Here is a 7,848-nt window from a genome sequence, read left to right as displayed (position 1 = left end):
GGGCAAGCTCTCAATAAATGTCAATATGATTCCCCTGCTGAACCTCACGGGCTCCAGTAGACACCAAAACCTCCATTGGTAAAAAGAGACCCATTATGTTGCCAACAGAAGAGCCAAGTTCATGAAGAGACATGAGCAGGTGATAAGGGATATGCAGTTTTCTGGGTCAGGAGAACAGCTGATATATGAGACAGGGTATCCGATGCATCCAGGTGAATGATCCGGGGATCATGGCAGGCTCTGGTGTCGATGCTTTGTCAGAGGACACACACTATTCTCCCTGAAACCTCCTCAGGGAATATATTTGAAAGCCATAAAACTTTACACAGTTATTTAGGAAGAGTACCCCTTGGTTTCCTCTTATTTCTGGAGTCTTTCTTCACCATGTGCTAAGGACCCCCCATCTATGAGATCCAAAGGCCCCTTGCTTCTTGGGACTTTCTGAAATTTCTTTTGTTCTTAAGTTTCTGATCCCTTCCTGCCCCAGTATGTTCTCCCTCCACTAGCTTTACTTCTCCTTTCATAGCAGCTCGTGTGGTTACAATTACACCATATTTTCCTGCTAATTCCAGTGACCATCTCTCTGATGACAAGGGTTAGGTGAGAGACAGACAGGCAGGGAGGAGGCGGGAGGGGTCACTTCTCCTGTTAACAGTAACTTTGAGTTGCTGGTCCTCATGAAGGGGAAGGGAAGGGGAAGTGCAGAGGCAGCACCAAGCAGACCAAATTCACACTCTTCCCAGGGTATTTTGGGAGCTTTGGGCTACCAACAGCTCATACAAATGTGTGCTCCCTGAGAAGCAGCAACATGTCTCCATGGGCCCAGGTCCTCACTTATCCCCCACCTCCACCCTAGTCCTGGTCAGAGGGAACCAAAAGGACATATTAAAACAGAAAAGATGTGGGATGCCTGGGTGACTTAGTGGTTGAGCATCTGCCTTTGGCTCAGGTTGTGATCCCGAGGTCCTGGGATCGAGTCCTGTATTGGGTTCCCTGAGGGGAGCCTGCTTCTTGCTCTGCCCATGTCTCTGCCTCTCTCTGTGTGTCTCTCATGAATAAATAAATAAAATCTTTAAAAAAAAAAAAAAAAACAGAAAATGTGTGAGAAGGGGCTTTCTCACCAGAGCAACAATTTTTTAGCAACATTGGGCAACTGCCCTCAGTGCCTGAGCCTCCTGAGCTCAGATCCTTAGCAAAAAGCAGCTCAGTGGGAATGAATGGCTTACGCCCCTGCTTCTGAGAAGCATCTTTGGGATGAGGGTGTGGAAAAGAGGGTCCTGACAAATAAGACAGGAGAACTGGAAGACAGAATTCTCAATTTTTTCCCCTCAGGGTCACTTGTTAATTTTCTATTCTCCATTTCTTCTTCTCACCTATCACTGCCATTGACCCTGGCTTGACCCTGGGTCCTTACCATTGATCTGAATTGGAGGAGACCAGCAGAGCCATTGGAAAGACAAGGGAAACCACGGGGTGGGGGAGGGAGTAGACATGCATCCACTGACCATGGATGAGCCAGGGCAGGAATAGGCCATCAGGGAAGACCATCAGACCTTCGCTCTTTTCAGAGCCTTTCATAGCCATACTGGAGCCTGAATAAAAGAGAAAATCAACAATACTGATCCTGCTATCAGAAAGGGAGACAGAACATGAAAGACTCCTAACTCTGGGAAACGAATTAGGGGTGGTAGAAGGGGAGGTGGGCGGGGGGTGGGGGTGACTGGGTGATGGACACTGAGGTGGGCACTTGACGGGATGAGCACTGGGTGTTATTCTATATGTTGGCAAACTGAACACCAATAAAAAATAAATTTATAAAAAAAATACTGATCCTGCTAATTATAATTTTGACTATTTATCATTTTCTGTTGATAATGACTTTTTTGCATCAATTTTCACTTTTTAAAATATTGCATAAAAACACTGTATATATTCATTACTGAATGGCACCTCCTTAGGATTTGCTCTTGCCTTACCCTTGGTTAGATTTAGCCCAGCTGATGTGTTGTCAAGCCACTGGTCTCTTTAAGGAAAGAGAGGCTGGAGGCCCTAGAAATCAAGTCCATTTTTTTAAAATATGTAACTGCAATCCTACAAAAATATTTAGAAGAAAGAATGAAAGTCTCAACCACAAAAATGGCCCAAATTTTAGACACAATTCAGATCCTTTCTTTTTCTAACAAAGCCAGGGTACTTCACCTTACCAGCCACCAGGTGTCTCTGTAAACTCCCTGCCGGTCCCCACACAAGACACTCAAGATAACGTCATAAGTAAAATCTGCGGTTTTTAACCAGCTCTAAAGAGATGGCATACACCCAGAGAACAGTTTGAAATGCAACAGCTTCAAATATTAAATCTACAGAGACCCATCCATTTGTCCGGGATTGCTGGCTACTAGCTAAATGCTTATGATAATACAATCTATTAACAAGCTATGAAATAGATTGTTAGAATCAGTTTGTCCTAATCAATATCCTTTCTAGAAGGTCCCTGCATTATTCTTTCCTCATCCCTTAGCCAGATCAATGTCCAACAAAGCACAATTCTGCAAGACCATAACAGTATTTCAGGAGGGTCTCAGAGAAATCAACTCTTCACCCAGGCTTTCAGGACTAGCCCACTCACTCCTCTTGGGCAGGGGATTTTGAAAACAGCATTCAAACCATTTGCTTTTGTTTAAAAAAAAAAAATGAGTAAATGCATAGAGTTCTATGGTCAGGGCAGCCCGGGTGGCTCAGTGGTTTGGTGCTGCCGTCAGCCCAGGGCCTGATCCTGGAGACCCAGGATGGAGTCCCATGTCGGGCTCCCTGCATGGAGCCTGCTTCTCCCTCTGCCTGTGTCTCTGCCTCTCTCTCTCTCTCTCTCTCTCTCTCTCTCTCTGTGTCTCTCATGAATAAATAAATGAAATCTTAAAAAAAAAAAAAAAGAGTTCTATGGTCAATGTCCAGTAAACAGAATGGAAGAAAAGTTGTAGCATTCTTGAAAAAGTAAGTTTACCTATGCACGTTATTTTCCACCCTGCTGTCCAAAAGAAATGTAAACAGTCCAGTGAATAGACTATTTCCCCTGACCTTGTTTTTTTCTGAGGTCATTCTGCAAATTAGTCCTTCTTCATTCCACATCTGAGAGGGGCCGGGTAAATGGCTGTTGCGGAAAACCTCTGTGATGATGCTCTTTGAGTTTTTCCAGCTTGCCCAAGACAGCATCCATTCTTCATTCTTAAATTACTACTACGAACCATGGCAGGAACAGTGGCTAATATTTATGGAGTGCTCACTACATGCTTGTCAGCACAATAAGAGAAACTGACAAATACTATGTCCTTGAAAGGTCATTGCTCTGCGCTCCCGTGACAGTCAAGCTCACCTGGTTTTCTCCCAGCTTTCTGGGCAACTTCTTCTCATCTAACCCCTTCTTCAATGTGGGATTTCTCAGATTCAGTCCCAGGCCCTCTACTCTTGGTTAGTGTAGCAGAAAATCTTAGCTGTTAAAATACAATCTCAAACTGTCAGAAAAGAAGAAGAAAAAGTGGGTTGAAAGAGGATAAATTGATTGCATGCACTGAAAAGGGAGTGCCAACTGCAGGTTTGACCCCTCATCCTCGCAGGGGGAAATGAATTCTTTGGATTAGTGCTTCTTGCCTTTAAAGTGCAGTCAAATCACAGGGTGGGTGGATGTCTTGTTAAAATGCAGGCTCTGAGTGAGTTTGTCTGAGGTGAAGCTGAGCTTCTTCGTCCCACATGATGCTAATGCTGCTGGTCCCCAGACCACACTCTGAGCAACAAGGCTCTAGATGACTTAATAATTATAATGAGGTACTGATAAAGTACACCTCAGTTGCCAGTTAAACTGACAGACCAAGTCCATACATAATAATGGCTGAATTATAGGATGGGGAATAGAGATTGTGAGAACTGGTTTTTTTTAGGATTTTATTTATTTATTTGACAGAGACATAGAGACAGCAGAGAGCACAAAGAGGGGGAATGGCAGAGGGAGAAGGAGAAGCAAGCAGGGAGCGGGATGCGGGGGCTCGATCCCAGGACCCCCAGGACCCCAGGATCATGACCTGAGCTGAGGGTAGATGCCTAACTGACTGAGCCACCCAGGCGCCCTGAGATTGTGAGAACTTTAAAGAATATTTGTTTCTGTTTTCTAAAACTCAAAATCGATTTGAACTTAAAAGGAACTTAAAATTTTGGTGATAAAAGGCTAAAAGGCTCAACCTCAAGATTAATTACACAGGCTTGAACTGCTAGACCGGGTATCCCTACCAGGAATCAATCACTTGATAACAGAATCTGCAACATGAGCTAGTCTGAGGGGGGTTGTTTTTTGGGGTTTTTTTTTTTTTTTTGGTGTCTGTGTGTGGATGATCTATATGATTGTTGCAACCATAAGTTGATGTAGAAATAGAAATCCCAGGAAAGCAGAAAATTAAAATAAGAATTAAAATGTAGGTAACAATGGAGATGATGAATGAACAACCTTAAATCCACACTAACAGTTTAAAATAAGATTTGCATAATAATTTCTGTAATCATTGCAAAACTAGTGTGTGTTTTACCAGGTTTTCAAGATGTTGGATGCATTTAAGAACATCCAATGTGTTTGTTTTGTGATTTTAGTTAAATGGATAGAAGAACTTAATTTAGGCTTACAATCAACACGTAAATGTTTAGAGAAGATTATTTCCTTAAAACCATAACTTTTGCTTTATTAATTATATATGTAACTATATAAAGAGAGAAATGCTGACTTTGAGGATAGAAAAAATGCTAGTTGCTTAATAAGTATATGAGATGGTCTCATTGACCTTCTTGTAGTCTATTACATGCTCTGAGTTCCCTGCCAAAGCAAGCCTTCCAAAGTTCCCTTTTCCTAGAATGCACCACCCCCGATTTTCATATGCCTCTTTGCCTCAAACCTAGTGCACTGAGTGACTCTTACCCTGGATCATGAACTCCTTACCACTGTGCCCTTATAGTCCCACGAAGTTATTAGTATTATCTCATGTACAGATGAGGAAGGAGGCATGGAGAGGTTTTTATTTTATTTTTTTTTAGGATTGTATTTATTTATTTTAAAGAGAGAGAGCATGGGACCCCTGGGTAAGTTAGTGGTTGAACGTCTGCCTTTGGCTCAGGTCATGATCCTGGGGTCCTGAGATGGAGTCCGCAACAGGCTCACTGTAGGGAGCCTGCTTCTCCCTCTGCCTGTGTCTCTGCCTCTCCCTCTGTGTCTCTTATGAATAAATAAATAAAAATAAAAATAGAGAGACCACATGAGTGGGAGCAAGGAGTGTGGGGAGAGGCAGAGGAAGAGAATCTCAAGCAGACTCTGAGCTGAGTGCAGAGCCTGATGTGGGGCTCGATCCCACAACCCCGAGATCATGACATGAGTCAAAATCAAGAGTCAGACCCTCAACCAACTGAACCACCCAGGGAACCCAGCATGGAGAGCACATATATCCAAGTGGCAGATCTGGGATGGAAGCAAGTTCTCTCTTACTCGTGAGCCCACGATCAATGTTATTATGCTGAATTCTGTAAACAGTGATCTCTAAAGCTGGGTGATAATGCTGCTCGGGTGGTGTGCTGTCGTCTGCAAACACAGAGTCACATAATTACAGTAAACTCTCAGAGCTTCCCCAAAAAAGAGATTTGGGACAAATCTTTAAACACTGCTTCCTCGAAGGACTAATTATTGGAGAACACAATGAAAATGCGCACCTATAATTTAGGCCTTAATATAAGTTATGCTACTTGCCCTTTACAAAATCCATGCACTGCTATGATCAAAGGCCCAGCGCAGTGCACTCTCCTAACTTTTTTACATTGACAGAATAGCACAGTAGTTAATTGTCTCTAAAAGGATTCTGGGCCCAGACTGTCTGGGTTCGAATCTTAGGGCTGCCATTGTTTCAGCTGAGAAGCTTTGGGTAAGTCACTTAAACTCTCCCATGTTCTGTTGACTCATCAGCAAAGAAAGCATAATAAAGGACCTACCGTGAGGTTTTTGTGAGGTTTGAATGAGGTAATGATGCACATAAAGAGCTTAAAACATGAGTGAATCTCTAAAAGGAGATAGGAACCATTTACTACACGTCTATTAATATTATAGAACCTGAGCAGCCAGTTGAGGAACCGGAACTTGAACCCAGGACATTAGATTCTCATCTCTTTTCCACCAGATCCAATTACTACCTTATCCGTTTTGGCTGAACTTGCTCACATTTTCACTCTGCAGGCATGATACACCTTCCATATGCCCCCCTTCCTCACTTCCATTGCTGCCTTTCTTTTCACTGTGTAATTGAAAACCCCAACTGCAGAAGAAGGTTTATTTATAGTGGAGAAAAAATTAGTGTTATTTAGCTTGAGCTTTTCCACAACCATCAGTCCATTACTGTAAGAGCGTCCACATTTACATTGCAACATCATTCTGTTTTCCCAGTGCCCTGTAATCATTAATTAGCTACTCAAAACAATGTTTATTGAATGTCTACGGAGAGAGAAGCCTGATCCAGCTTTCTTCCATCAGAAACCAGCATCTTCCCTGAGTTCAGATGCTCACATACCAACCACTTACTAGATAGCTCTGCTCGGATGTCCCACATGCATTGTAGACATGACCAGATTTTAACTCATCTCCCATCTCCCTGTGCCAAAACTGCGCATTGGCCTAACCTGCCCTCACAAACCACCACATCCCACCTGTCACCAGTCTCCCTTGGTCCCATCTCCTAAGGCCATAAGGCCCTTTTCTTATCTCCGTGGACACGCAAGATAGTGTGGCCTGGACTATTGCAAATTGCCTCAAGGCTGGTCCCTCTCCATCAATCTCTTCCTCTTCCAGTCCCTCCTTCACATCGCAATTACATAGATCTTTTGACATCTGACCATGACACAACCCCTTCCCCATGTGAAATCCTTCCATGTTCCCCCATCATCCATAGGATGAAGCTCTACTCCGAGACCCAGCCCTTCATGTTCTCAGCCCCACCTTCCCCCACATAGTGTTAGTGCTGGGGAGGATTTGCAGTCCATCCGCAGGCTCCGTGCTGCTGCCCCAGTTACTCCCTCAGCCCAGAATACTCATCGTGCCTTGCCTGACCAGTGAACAATTGCTTCTCTTTTAAGAACTCAATTCGAGAGTTGCCCAATCAATTAGAGTTTTTTCCAGCATCCCCGGGCAGAGTGCTGTACTTCCTCTTCTGTGTTCTTGAGGTTTCCCATACATGCTTCTATTATGAGGCCCAGCCTACTGTTTAATTGCTTACATGGGTGTTCCCCCAACCAGCCCGAATACCTTCCCAACAGCTCTATTTGTCTTGGTATCCCTGGTGCCTGGCACACGAGAGGTGCCCAATAAACACTCGAGAAATACATAATTGTGGTGGCAAGAGTGAGAGCCTGTCGGGAAGGATCCTGGCTGCCAGCTCACCTCCTTCTGCCATGCCACACCTCCCCAGGCAGCCTGGGTCAGCCTCCCTCCAGGACTGGTCCTCTGTGAAAGGATGGTGGGACCTGAGTGCTTCGGGTCTTAACCTTCCCTGGCCTGGGCCAGTGCCAGCATGGCTTCCTGAAGAGGGAGCCGGAACCCGGATATAAATGGGGAGAAGCCAAGCTACCTATTGCCAAGCTCCATCAGGGTCCAGCTTGTCAGAACCTGTTTCTGAAAGGGTGTGCTCTGTTTGGCCCAGGAGCCCACAGATTCCAGTCAGAACGGAAGGAGCTAAGTGAGTCCAGACTCCACCTTTGACCCAAATGCAATGCAGTTGCCGCAAAGCCACATAGATGCTCAAGATTCTACGCTCCTTCGAGAAAGATTTGTATGGAACTCAT

This window comes from Nyctereutes procyonoides, unplaced genomic scaffold (assembly GCF_905146905.1).
Source record: "Nyctereutes procyonoides isolate TBG_1078 unplaced genomic scaffold, NYPRO_anot_genome, whole genome shotgun sequence".
In the NCBI taxonomy this organism is placed as follows: Eukaryota; Metazoa; Chordata; class Mammalia; order Carnivora; family Canidae; genus Nyctereutes; species Nyctereutes procyonoides.
The sequence above is the reverse complement of the archived record's forward strand: the minus strand, read 5'-3'. Positions refer to the sequence as shown.